This window comes from Mirounga leonina, unplaced genomic scaffold, assembly GCF_011800145.1.
Source record: "Mirounga leonina isolate KUSES-001 unplaced genomic scaffold, KU_Mleo_1.0 Mir_93, whole genome shotgun sequence".
In the NCBI taxonomy this organism is placed as follows: Eukaryota; Metazoa; Chordata; class Mammalia; order Carnivora; family Phocidae; genus Mirounga; species Mirounga leonina.
Window position 1 is genome coordinate 56,294,842 of NW_023270854.1, and position 14,553 is coordinate 56,309,394.

At 40.9% G+C, this 14,553-nt stretch overlaps 1 long non-coding RNA gene across 1 annotated transcript in view; it reads left to right on the forward strand.

Annotated features, from left to right (window-relative positions):
- The first annotated feature begins 244 nt into the window (after window positions 1–244).
- The window catches only part of LOC118004454, a 44,333-nt gene continuing 30,024 nt past the window's right edge, over window positions 245–14,553 (forward strand). The window contains exons 1-2 of the long non-coding RNA XR_004677584.1: window positions 245–294; window positions 608–1,248. This is a non-coding gene — a long non-coding RNA (uncharacterized LOC118004454). The remainder of the gene's footprint in view (window positions 295–607; window positions 1,249–14,553) is intronic.

Consider the following 14,553-nt stretch of genomic DNA (forward strand, 5'->3'; position numbering starts at 1 on the left):
CAAAAACATTTTTGAAAAAAAATAAAAATGTTACAAGCATTATTCTTTTTTATTTTAAATTTATATATTTTCAAATAATGTGTGCAATATCTACCATTGTTCTAAAATCTTCTCTCATTCCTTCTGCATCACCAAAGAGTATCCTTTTGGGAGTTAAAATTTCAGAAATTACTGGAACATGCTGGAGCAACTTGTCATGTTATTGCCCTTTAAACACATTTTATTGTTGAGCAAGACACTATGGAATTTGGTTTATTTTTACTTTCCTTAACTGAACCTGTATTATGAAATGAGGTTTGCTTCTTACTACCTCTTACCATTTTTTTTTTATTTGAAATTTTGGAAATTATTATTTAAAGCATTATTTTTAAATTTTTGAAAAATGTTAAGCTTATGAATTGTAGTATATGCAGCATAATTAAAATGAATTAAGACATTATTGCTCATCAGCACTGTCGTTCCTCAGCTGAGGAACTCCACATCTCCTTCCTGAGAAGGAAATAAAGACGAAGCTGAGCCTGGAGCTCAGAGCCGCCATTGTGGACCCTGGCCTGGCTCTTGTCAGGCTCCTCAATCCCAGATTGATCTCTTCATCTCCTCTCTCCAGGCATAGCCATCAGGATGGGTGCAGCAGAAGCAGCCCTTCTTGGGGCTTGAAGGGCTCTGAGAGCTCCATGGCCCATGACCACTGCAGGCATTTGGGCCAATCAAGGCATCTCACCCGTGTGCCCCAACATTTCTCATTCCCCATCATCCCTGACTGAAGCCATTGTCAACTCATGCTCAGAACCACTGCTCAGACAAATGCAATTTTTGATCTTCCTCTCTGTCAGACCTGCAGCACAAGAAGCCCAGAGTCAGAGCAGGGATAAGCTGAGTTTGGTGGCCACCTGATGGCGCTCTAGAGCCGCACTGTCTGATAAAGCAGCCACTAGACACTGTGGTTTTTCATATTTAAAGTATTTAAATATAAATGAAACTTAAAACTCAGTTCCTCAGTCTTACTATCACATACTCCATCGTCACACGTGGCCCGTGGCTGCCATATTGGACCGCACCAAATACCTCCACGCAGGGGATCACAGAAGATCTCAGTCGTTGCAGAAAGCCCTCTTGGACAGAACTGCTCTAGAAGGCATTATATGTCCTGCAGGCGATGATTTTGGGTGAGGAGTGCTGCTAGGTCGATCTCAGTGGAAGAAAGGCCTGTCTTGTTCTGGCTCTGTCACCAACCTGCTGTGGATTGGGGTAAGTCATCTCCTTACTCATGAGGACTTTCTGGAACTAGATTTGGGTCCATGATAGAAGAAGGGCAACCTCACATGGCACATGGGTCCTAGAGAACTCACTTCTGCACGGCTTTTTATCAAGTTGGTTTTACTGAACTGTGGTTTTGTATCACGTCTTCCACTTATGAAAGGACAATCATATAAAATTCAGTACTGCATTTGTTTCAGGGATATTTTTGAATATTCTAAAAATTATATCACATAATTTTCTCTTTATGAGACCCAATGGGGAGATTTCTCTCGGATTTTTCCCAGGACCAGGACAAAATGTGCTCTTCATAAGCAACTAGTGGGCATTTAGTTTTCAAAACAACGTGAATATTGTAACTAATCTCATTTTCCTTTTTGTTTCACTGCGAGGAAGCTCAGAACAATAATATTAGAAGCAGTTAGACCGCATTTTTGGTATTCATTCCTCTTTCCTAATTGTATCTCTAATAAAAGCTTTTTGCAAGCCATCAAAATATTTTGGGGAATGAATAGGAATTGAAAGAAATTATTTTATTAATTGAGGGAAATAAATGTTTAGAACCTCCAAGCCCTCAAATACATCATGAAATGCATAACCTAAAGTCCATGCTAAGAGAATCCATCTGTTGGGAAGATATCCTTACAATGATGTGTTGTAAGCAGACTTGACCTTAGATTTGGAAGTTTGATAGATACATATTTCTGGAGTCGAGTAAAAGACTAAAAGAAATTGGTGTGCCTGAATTTATAAACTCAAATGCTCCAGAGACTGAACAATGAAAATACATCACTTTGTTTTTAAACAGAGGGTTTTGTTGTTCTGGTTAAAAAAAAAATTTTGAATGTTTCTAAAACTGTTGCATTCACAGAGTTCTCACCATCCCCACACCAAGCATGATCTAAGAATATGCTACTTATTCCTAAATTAAGGCATAAAAAACAATACTGAGTATTCTTTTTATTATACATCTGAGAGTCTCTTCATATTTGTGACAGAAATGAATGATGGCCCAGGAAGCAGGTAGGTGACCCAGGCCCAGCACCCCCAGTTTTGAGCCAGAGGATGGGAACTCAGAGAATGATAGAGGCAGATAGGGCAAGTATAGGGCAAGTATAGGGCACAACAAGGGGATTATTTAAATAATAATAAATGATGTTTACTGAGAATTTAGTATGTGCCATGCATTCTGGATGGATTGTCTTGTTAACGAACTATGGGATAGATACCACTTCTGTTCTCATTATAGAATAGATAAAATGTGGGTCCACAGATGCTCAGTAAGAGATGGGACTCCAGTCTGGGACTGACTGCTTAGCTATGACTCAATATAAGTCCTCAGCAGAATATGAATGACCTGACTGCAAGTTAATGGTGAAGTTGAGAAAATCCCAGAGAGGGCCCCATTCTCACCAACCCTATACTGCAAAAAGCCCTTCTGAGCTCCTTCTCCACTGCCCAGAATGAATGAGAGTGAACCAAAGACATGCAAAGACCCAGGACAGATAGCTACCCAAATAAAAGGAGAAATATTTCTGCCTTGGCTTCTTATCATGTAATGTTGAACTTTTTCATATTGCTTCTCCCTATAAAGAGTACAAATGCGGTTTCACTTACACACAATAAATTTGCTTATGTATTTAATAATAATCATACCAATTATTCAAGTATTCTGATAGTTGCAACCCTGAGAAGGCTCAGTTCTCCTATCTCTGCTTCTAATTCTATTAAACAAGGATGGATAAAAGGCTTTCTTATCAAAGTACCTTAGTATTTGATGCTGAGTGCAATAAACAAATGCTGAGCCAACTTTGTATCCAGCTTAAAAGGCCAGGAATTTTCCAATGAAGCCTCTATCCACATGTAAAGGCCTAATCCAAATATAGCTTCTAGAACATAATTAAGAAATCATACTTGGGGCCAACATTTTAGCATTCAAAAATAATTAAATGCTAACAACTGGCTAGGCATCTCTCTACAGATTGTGGTGCATTTCATCTTAGAACCTGCCTTACTTTATCCATAGATTGAACATGAGGTGACCCATCCTCCTTTTCAGGTTGAGGAGAAGTGGTTGGGGAAGAGAGAGGATGGGTCAGATCCTTCTTACTTCAGGATTGGGGAACTAGAGCATCTCAGCTGGAAGGAGGCTCTGTGGGCTACCCCAAACTGCACTGCAGCCCCTTTTCAGGAAGGAAGGAAGCCAGCCTGGCTTGCCCAAGCCCTGAGTTCTGGCAGCTGCCTTTTACCATATAAAGGATCTTGCTAGCCTGCAGGACCACTGGGTAAGCAGCCCCTGAGGAGCGATCATTCAGGCATGTCTATGATACCATCCAGCTCTCCTGGGATCTTCTCCCACCATATTTAGACTTTGGCTTCTATAACTCATTCCGTGTGAAAGCAAAGCAATTGCCTGCATTTTGGTCTGAGATTGCACTTGCTGTTATAAATCTCGGTGATCCATTATTGTCTGTAAGTATATAGATAACTAGTTTAGATACATTTATTTGATTAACATCTGCTGGGCTCCCATTATGTCTGTCACTTTAGCACTCCCTCCTGACCATGAAGGAAAATAGTGTTCCCCGGGCTGCTCCTCTTTCTCTTGCTCTCCAAAGAGGAAAAGAACTTGTCTCTAGTTGACCAGCGAGTGACCAGCCACCTGGGATTGCTGACAGAATTTCCCAACCCCTCACCATCCTCCCACCTCCCCCTACACCTGACTGCTCAAAGACAAGTGTGTTCATAAACACGCCCTTGACTTCCCACGCACTCGGGCTTTGTCGAGTCTGGCCGTTCTGCCGTAGAGCAAGGCAGGACTGAGTGATAAGCCAACGTAAACAAGAAATACTTCTCTGGGGAACTGGTATGGGTCCTAAGAGGACCCTCTCAGAGAGTTTGCCGTAGGAGGGCCCTCAGCAGACTTAGATGGTTCTTTCCAAAGGCAGATCAAAAGCAAAATGATCAAACAGAGTCTTAACAAAGACATTGCGCCCGAGCATGGTGAAGTGTGAATTTTAGAGCCCTGCTTATGTTCCAGCTCCTTGGGGAGTCAGGTACAAAGGCAAATTTTATTGCAGTAATGAATAAAGCCATTGATTTACATGCTACTGAAAATGCATCTAGCCAGATGAAAGAACTCAAACAAAGCAAGAACTAACATGCTCTCCTCCTGTCCCCTCCCTCCTCCTCTTTTCGGGAATGTGAGTTTGCGAGAAAACCCCAAGAAACTATGTTGCTCGTAAGGCAGATAGCAGGGGTAAACATCAGATGCTGCCTGGGTGGCCCCACCCCTCGGATCCATCCCACTGGTCATCAATACGGGCGGGATGGCAGGAGGAAGGCCTCTTGCCAACCCTAGCTGTCCTCACTCACCCTGGTCCTCTACTCCATTGTTGCCAATTACTTGGATAAAGATAAAATACGCTTGGGCGCCTGGGTGGCTCAGTTGGTCAAGCAACTGCCTTCGGCTCAGGTCATGATCTTGGAGTCCCTGGATCGAGTCCCGCATCGGGCTCCCTGCTCGGCGGGGAGTCTGCGTCTCCCTCTGACCCTCCCCCCTCTCATGTACTCGCCCTCTCTCATTCTCTCTCTCTCAAATAAATAAACAAAATCTTTAAAAAAAAAAAAAAAAAGATAAAATACGCATGGAGAGTGTCAATTCCTTGTTTGGCTGCCCAGCATCTGAACCTCCTTCCTATAGTAGGGGAATTGCTTGCATAACAAGCCCCGATGGGAGGCAGAGCTGGCCTCCAATAGCAGATCCTGAAAGTACCAGATGCTTGCATTCCCAGCTTGCTTTCAGCCAGGGTGCAGGTAGGTGACCCAGGCCCAGCCACTCAGGCTAATGCACCCCCAGTTTTGAGCCAGAAGATGGGAACTCAGAGAATGACAGAGGCAGATCATTTCTGGTGGCAGGAGACTGGCTGTGGCAGCAGCTCTTGGTTTCTGGGCAGCACCGACACACCACAGGGTCCACGTCCATGATCCAGGGCCACTGGCGGCCAGGCTTGGCTATCGAGGCACAAGGGCAGTGACATCCTCCACACTCAGGTTTTGGTCCCCGGTTTGTGATGGCATCTTTCCTGCTGCTCAGGCTACTCTTTTGTTACCACAGCCCGGGGTTCTATGGCCTTTGCAGTGAACCTGTGAGCCAGCCCACATCTTTGCGATCAATTGTTTCTCTGTTTACATCAGCCAGAGTTGATTTTGTTGCTTGCAACTGAGAACATTGACCGATCGCATGCTTTTTAACTCTGCCAACGGCATGAAGCTGGAAGGAAAGCAGTCTCTTGGATGACAGAATTAGGACTAAAAAGATCACCAGGACTGGAACCCAAGACGATATCAAACAGGAATAAATATGTGTGCCCTAAAGTTGGACCCAAGAGCCAACTCTGTGAGATCAGACTCGAGCAATACGTCTCTGGCCTGAGCTGGAAAATACACACTTTCAAGAAACAAAGGGACCCCTTCAGGATTGATGTTATTTTTTTTTTTTTAATTGCATTGCCACTCAAATATAAAGAAACATAAAATTAGGTATAAAGTCCTTATGATCATGGCTCGTTTACAGTTATAAAACCAAAGCAAATTTACAAATTAATTGTAAGCAGAACTACAAAAGCAATAACATTCAAATTAACATCATTAATTTAATGTGAGAGATGATGATGTTTTGCTGAAACTGGATCATTGCTCACCACATGGCTCTGGGACCAACTGCTGAGGCCCAGGGGGTCTCGACGTCAGGGAGGCCTGTCTGCAGGCCTTTAAGCTAGGAATCCACTGAGCCCAGGCACCCCCCCCAACTCACCACATTTCAGATTCCCCCTAATTTCCTACAAGAGTGTTCTGTCCATATTGCTGGGCTTTGGTCTTACTGCCCTGACTTGCACCAAAATTCCTTCTTCCCTCAGATTAATCTCTCCTTAACTGAGCTTTAATGCCCTGGGATGGAACTCATCAGCCCAGCATGTTGACCCCTGATAAACCAACTGAGGCCAGGAGACAAGATCAAATGGTGCTAATATGATGGAAGCCTCAGCATTCATGAGTATGGGGAGGGGGGTTCATGTACAGTGCTGCACACCTATTTCACAGAGCAAGATGCCATGGCTAAGTCCTATATTTCTACTCTAGCGCAAATGCCATGGGAATTCTGATGCATGACCATCTGGAGACATGCATGAGGATGTTCACTGAAACATTGTTTGTGGTGGCCAGATATTGGAGGTGACCTGGTTCCCATTACTGGGAAAGCAATCCACAGCAGACACACATCATGGTCTACCAGGTAACAGAACCAATGGCAGTTCACACATCAAAGTATGTGGACTTTTTTTTCTTTTTTTAAGATTTTATTTATTTGTCAGAGAGAGAGAGAGCACGCACAAGCAGGGGGAGAGGCAGAGGGGGAAGCAGGCTCCCCGCTGAGCAGGGAGCCCGATGCGGGGCTCGATCCCAGGACCCTGGGATCATGACCTGAGCCAAAGGCAGATGCTTAATGGACTGAGCCACCCAGGCACCCCCAAAGTATGTGGACTTAAGAAACACAGTAATAACTAGAATGAGATTGACAACACTATTTACATAAACTAGAGTTACCTACCAAAAGAGCAATATGCACTTTGCAAGAAGGCATGCAAATGCAAAGATGCAGATTAAATTTAAATATTTGCCTGTAATAAACAGGAAGGGTAGTGAAGTCTGCTCATAAAAGACATCAAACATAAAAATAAACAAACTCACTCACTTGCTCATCAACAAATGAGACAAAAGCCTTATAAGGGCCAGTGATAATAACGTCCATGAACATTAATGCTTAATGAATGCTTGTGTCAACTCTGTGTACCCAAGGCAAGAAAGAAAGAAAAAAAAAAAGGGAAGAAGGAGGAGGTAAGAAGGAAGAAAAAGAGTGCTGGATACTCCCGGTATCCGCCACACATGCAAATAATAGAGATTCTTTCTAAAGCCTTATTTCACACGATGAGAAAAAGTATTTGGAAAATTGCAATTAGAAATTTCCGCTTTGAAAGGCAACAGGAGTATTGTCTGATACGTAGTCAGGAACAGCTATTTGGACTTCAGCAATGCCTACCAAAAGCCCGCCTCATGTCCCACAGATCTACATCTTCAAAAGTAACCCAGCCATTACTCTGACTTTTACATATCCAAATGCTAATCTACTAAGCGTGATTTGAAGGTAATGAACACGAAGCTATTCTTTATTGCATAATAAGTTCGCACACAGCTTTATCTTTTCAAGCCAGAATAGGCTAGGCTATTTCAGTTACATTTGAGTGAGATACCCTAGTCATGATTCATGAAAACATTTCATTAACTGATTATAGATCTTGTCGCTTCAGCAGAGGAACTGAGAAGTACACTTCTGACCTGAAAATCCTTCGATACAGAGTGAGTGACAAACCAAGTGTCACAATTCCCTGTTTGGTTGCTAGTAAGAGATACTAAAAAAGTGACCTTTCTTTCTAACCAGGCATCCACCACGTATTAAATAAGGAGATGATTTCCATAGTCATCTTGGGATCTATGAAAATCTGAAGACTTTGCAAATATGTTTTAAAAATAATGGCTTTGTGTACACAAGAATCACCACCAGTTGATACTTAACACCAAGGTATAAAAATAAGCTTGTTACGGTTTGGCACTGAATTGAGCTTTCACCTTAAATTAAATCACAATAATAAGCTCTTTGTTCTCAATCTGCCAATAAATTGTATGACATCTTTCAGCTGCATGAAACAACTACTATCTTGAAACTTATCTTCTGTGTGGTCCATACTAGATAAAGTCACAATTTATGTAACTATTTGTTGCATTATTCATGATATAAATAGTTTGCTTCAATATCTATGTGCTAGGGGCACCTGGGTGGCTCAGTCCGTTAAGCGTCTGCCTTCGGCTCAGGCCATGATCCCAGGGTCCTGGGATCGAGCCCCGCATCGGGGTCTCTGCTCAGTGGAAAGTCTGCTTCTCCCTCTCCCTCTGTCCCTGCTTGTGTGCTTTCTCTCTCTGCCAAATAAATAAATAAAATGTTTTTTGTTTTTTTTTTTTTAAATCTATGTGCTATCCCAATTTCCCAGTTCCCTTGCAGTTAGGTGGAGCCATGTGAGTTTCTCTGTTTGAAAGGCTGTGAGAGTGATGAGTGTCACATCTGATCAAAGGACCCTAAGACCTGGAGTATGGACCTCACCTGTGAGGTGTTAGAGTGTCTGTCAGCCTGGGTCTCTGAGAGCCCCTGATGGGTAAGGAGGGCAGATGAGAAAGAAACCTCTGCTCTGTTAGGCCACTGAGATCTGAGGGTTACCTGGTTACTATGGCATAACCTAGTCTATATTGACTAGTATTCAAATTGAGTGACTTAATTAACAAAGAACCTAATTTATCATATCCTGGGAGGAACAAAACAAAATTGAAAAGATAACTGGCATTGGAAAGTTATGCAAGAATGTTTTAAAAATACAGTAGAAGAGTTTCTTGAGCCCGTATCATGAGACTAGGTGAACCGTGAGTGAGTGAGGGCTCCAATTCAGAAGAGGTGTCACTGGGCTGTGGGGCTGGAGGAAGGATTAATAAAAGAAAGTGAGATGGAAGTTAAGCCTTGTGATTTAGGTCAGATTTGGAGAGGCTGGAGCAAGAATGTAAGGATCTGTAATTAAGAATGGACCTGGGGTGGTCCAAAGAGAGTGGGAGGAGAGGTTCTGTTAGGAGAATAACTGGGAATAAAGTTTGGAAAATATTTTAATATCATAACATGAAGTCCATTAAAAATCGAGCTAAGGATTTTATACATATATTAAAGGCAACAGAGAATAATTTGGCTTTTCAAAATTAAACTGGAAAAAGAGAGAGTGAGAGAGAGAGGCTAAATACTTTCCTATTTCATCTGTAAGTGAAAGTGGCTTTAGGAACTTAAGCCAACATCAGTGCTCTGGGAAGATCTGAGGACTGAACTGAGTGGAAGATTAGAGGTGGGAGAAGGTTCCCTGGGGTTGTGGTAAAAAATAGAAGGAAAGGCAAGGCATGAAAGACATGAAGAATTTACAGATATTAGTGACTCAGCAGATGCAGAAAGCAAAGGGGAAGGATGATCAAGTAATTCCTTCCTTCCTTCATTCATTTATTCATTATCAAATACACAGTAAGTACCCACCACAAGCCAGGCCCTATTCCTTGGAGGGAATATGAGGCTTATGGACATGTTAATGAGAGAAACGATAGCCTTCTTTTACACTGCCAGGAACGATATAGTAGAGGAGGAACTTTGACAACACAAGAGCAAGAAGAAATAATTACCGGAGAACACTGCTTGAATAGAAAGGAAGCAACAGGATCCAGAGAACCACTGGAGGCTGTGTTAAAGAAAACAATTTTATCTTATAATTTGAGAGATTATTTAGGTTTTACTAGTTTCCCGTTTCAAGCTAATAGTGGAGTCTTGGAATGTTATCTATAGTTTCTATTTTTAATTAATTGAATTTGTATCTAATTCTTTTTGGCTAAATTATGATGAAAAAATTTAATCTTTTAAATACTTTAGAATCCCTGTTTTAGAGTAGTGGTGGGGAGATGGTGTGGGAGAGGGAAGGTGATATAAGGAAACTGGATGGTTGATCTATCGGTCTAATGGAGTGCTTCCAAGGAGGCTAAAATGTTGCTTTACACATATCCCACCACCTTAAAAATCCTCCAGTCACTCTCAGCGTGTAACAAATTTGTTTTATTTTTTTTTTTAAGATTTTATTTATTTATTTGACAGAGAGAGAGCACAAGCAGGGGGAGCAGGAGAGGGAGAAGCAGGCTCCCCACTGAGCAGGGAGCCCGATGTGGGGCTCGATCCCAGGACCCTGGAATCATGACCTGAGCCGAAGGCAGACGCTTAATGACTGAGCCACCCAGGCGCCGCAACAAGTTTGTTTTAATTGTGAACTCTGTCTCTGGACTCCTCAGTTGATCTCCCAATGCCTCCTCCACTCTTAGTGGAGTTGTACAAATTGGATATATTCCATTTGTAAAATGGGGATAGTAATACTTCCTTGACCTACCTTAGTAGGTGCTCACTAAGGGTGATTTTAGGCCAGCTATTATTGACTCATAGAATATTGTCACAACTTCTCCAGCATTCATTCCAATTCTTCCCCACTGGGTAGAAACAACGTGGTTTTGGTAGTACTAATTCTACTTCTAGCTCTCTCTCTCTCTCTCTCTCTCTTTCAACAAGAAGGCAACTGGGAGCATCTGGAAGTTATCTTGAATTTATGAGGGGAGTCAATCTTAAGATAAAGCTGACACAATAAGAGACAGAGGAGAGAGGGAAAGGAACCAGACCCATGATGACATCTTTGAGTTACTAGGATCAAGCCAACATTTAAGTCAGTTATATGAAATAATTTTCATTATTTGAGCCAACGTGAGTTGGATATTCTGTTACCTATATTTTGAAGGAAATCAAAAAAAGGACAGACTCAAAATGTAGAGGGAGATTTTGCCATTTCCTAAAAGCTGAATCCTGGAGGGCAGGGGGAAGCCTTCTCCAGGCAGAACCAAGGAGACTATTGCACTCCATCTTCTTGACCAGCTGCTAGGTTGGAAGTCTATACCAACAAGTATGCGGGGAGGTGAGTAGTGGTGAAAGGCAATGGATTTTTTTAGTCATAGTAACTCCTAAGAATAGCTCATCATGGCAAAGGGTTATAACATTGCAAGGTGTATGACCAAGTTGACTAGAAGGCAGTCAACTTGGGGAGCTCGTCATGCAGTGCTGATGAGCACCCTGGTCAAAGGGATCATAAGTTTGTCCAAGAAGAGTAAAACCCAAGGGTCTTAGTGTGTCAGGCTTTAACCTCTTCTCAAACTATGTGACATGTAACTCCGTTATGGGGATGATAAAACAACAAAAAGCTTGAATTGACACACATAAAGTCCAAACTTTTTCATCCCTGTGACAGCCACTTTGAAGGATGCTGGGGAGAAAGGATGAGCAAGACAAGAATGTCTCTGCCTTCATGTTGCTTACAGGGCAGCGCAAGACACAGATATTTAGATTCTAAGACTTACAAATCCAGGAATCATTCACAAAGAAACTGTTAGTGGGAGAGCTATAAAGGAGAGACATATGCTGTGACAGCATGTAAGTGGTGAGTGACAGTCCCAGAGCTCCCTGACATGCTCTCTTATGAATGGTGTTAGTGGCCTGCTGCCCACTCTCTGTCTCTTATCCTTCTCTGTCTATTTGAGTAACTTGTCACTGATGATTTCATTAACTATTAACATCATTATTGGATTGTCAGTAGAAACCTGCAGGTAAATCATGAGTAAATCAATTTAACTGTGAACAACTTTTTTTTTTTTTCTGGTTGAGAAGGCTAATGTCTAATAGCACTTGGTTAATTTTTATTTATTCAGTGGTTAAAATAGGAAAGCATTGGCAAGAGATGAGGAAATGGGCATACTTATGCAAAATCAGAGAAGAAGTAAACCAATACAACCAGTTCTGAGGACTATTTGGCAATAGCAAAATCATGTGTGTGTATAAACTTCAAATGTGTCTATTTTGTAACACAGAATTTCCATTTCTAGGACACTTCCCTACACAAATATGCACAAAGATATTTGTATAGAATTGAACGTGGCATCATTGCCTTTAGTAGCTAGGTATTAAACACAACTGAAATGCCCATCTGTATAGAAACAGACAATTTATAGACCATCTATATTGTAAAATACTGTGTAATTGTTGAAAAGAATGATGATTTTTGCAGGGTGATATAGATCTCCATGAAATATTAAGAAAAGCAAATCATGGAACTATATATTGTGAGTTTTAATTTTTGTAAAAAATAACTAGAATCAGGTTTTCTGTGCATGCATATACAAGTGTAAATAAGAGGATCTGGGAAGATACTGGCTATCTAGGATGGGAGGTTAAGGGAACCTCAGTTTTTCACTGTACCCTTTGAATTTTTTACATTACCACTAAAAGATTTTTTTATAGGCTGGAAAACAATAATTGTTGTTTAGCCATATTCTGGGGGTTCTGGAGGCTCTAGCCAACATCATAAAAAAATTTAAAGCAATTGAATATATAAATATTGAGAAGGAAGGCAAAGACCTATAAATTTGTGGTAAAATGATCATCAAATTGACAACTTTAAATTGAATCAAAGGGGAAAGAGTTCAATGTTAGCCACTTATCACACAAACACATATATGTGTTTATATGTGCATGCATAATCACACATTAATGCAAAACTTTCTAAATCCACTGGCCAGAGGAGGAAGGTAGAGAGGAGGAACCAGCCTTCTAATCCTGCCCAATATACCAGAAACCACACTGAAAAGTCAGTATATTCCTGAAAACTCTCACAAATGTCTCCAGATCTGGAGAAAAGCAAACAGTATCATAAATCTTTTTCTTTTTCCGACTGAAGAATTACAGAAACACCTGCTGGGAAGAAATTGGGAGATGGGGAGCAGACATGGGAGGAAATGGGACAGGGCTAATCCTCATCCTGCTAAATAATAGGGGACAGTCCACTGATCCTTTCTACATCTGAAGCACGTTGGTTTTTAATAGCACAATAATGCTGAATGGTTGTCATAATTACTTTTCTTAATTCCAGAGAAAAATGTTAGAAAATAACATACGTTGAGATAAGAACCTATTTATAGAAAAGCCAACAATTCTTTTTGGCTTCCCTTCAGTTCCTTTTTTTTTTAAATTGAATTCAAGTAAAATTAAGAGTACTATTTTTATTAAAAGCAAAAATATTCTATCTACTCTCCATTTTTCTGTCTGCCCAGCACATGCATGGACAGATGTCTATAACAAGGTTCATTGAATGGCACTTAGCAGTATTTTTGGACTTGAAATAGTGTTTTACATTTCACCTTCATGCTTTTTCCACATTATTTGAGTTGTTTATAATGATTGTGTGTCACTTGTACACAATCAGTATGATCAGTAAACGAAAAATTTCCTCTCTCTTTGAGCTAAGAAGTACACTGGGGGTTTTCCCTCCCATTTAAAAAAAAACATTGTCTGATCTATTTTATAAAGATCCCTATAATCATTTTGTAAAGTCGTATTATGTTCCCTTTTTTTTGCTTCTTATGTAATTTTTAATTATCAGTTGCTGCAGGACTTTGCTGAGAGGCCGTGCAGTATAGCAGAGAAGAGCATAGACTCTGGGGACCCCTGGGTGGCTCAGTCGGTTAAGCGTCTGCCTTCGGCTCAGGTCATGATCCCAGGGTCCTGGGATCGAGCCCCGCATCGGGCTCCTTGCTCAGCGGGGAGCCTGCTTCTCCCTCTCCCTCTGCCTGCCACTCCCCCCACTTGTGCTCTCTCTCTCTGACAGATAAATAAATAAAATCTTAAAAAAAAAAAAAAAAAGGAGCATAGACTCTGGGGCATGATGGCCTGTATCCACTGGACTTGCTCTGACATGGGGCAGGTACTTAGTTTCTCTGATTTCCTATTTGCCATAGACAGGTGCTACAAACAATACCTACCTCATAAAAGTAAGTAAGTCTCCCTATGCGGAGGAAGTGTTCACAACAGTTCTCTGTGTTTATTATTGTAACACTTTCTCTACTTCCTTTTTATTTTAATAATACAAGCAAAATAGGTTCACTTTAGAAACGAAGTAAATTTCAACTAACCAAAAAGAGAAAAAAAAAAAGAAAAATAACCTCAATCCCTTTACCTACAAATAACTACATCTCAGTGTGGTACTGTTATGCATTTTCTTATGCTCTTATCTTAGTCCTCTTATGTTGTTATTCAGGAAAAATTAAAAAATACAAAGGATTTTTTTCCCCTCACACTTTCTTCAGGAAATTACCCTTTGACTAGGTATTACAAGTACATGGTTGAAAGGTCAAAAGGTACAAAATGGTCTGTCTACACTGGAAGGTAAATCTTCCTCCATCTCCAAACACCACCCAGTTCCCCTCCCGGGAGGCAACCACTATGAGTGAATGAGTGAATACACACATATGCTTTTTTTGCTTACAATGCTTTCCTAATGGATTTTTTTTAACTGAAGTATAATTGACATACAATATCCTACTAGTTTCAGGTGTATGCCATAGTGATTAGACATTTTTCTACATTACAAAATGGTCCTCACCGTAAGTCTAGTTACCACCTGTCATCATCTGTCACAAAGTTACCGTAATATTATTAACTATATTCCCTGTGTTGTGAATTACATCCCATGACTTATTTACTTTATAACTGAAAATTTGTACCTTTTAAAGCCCCTTCACCTA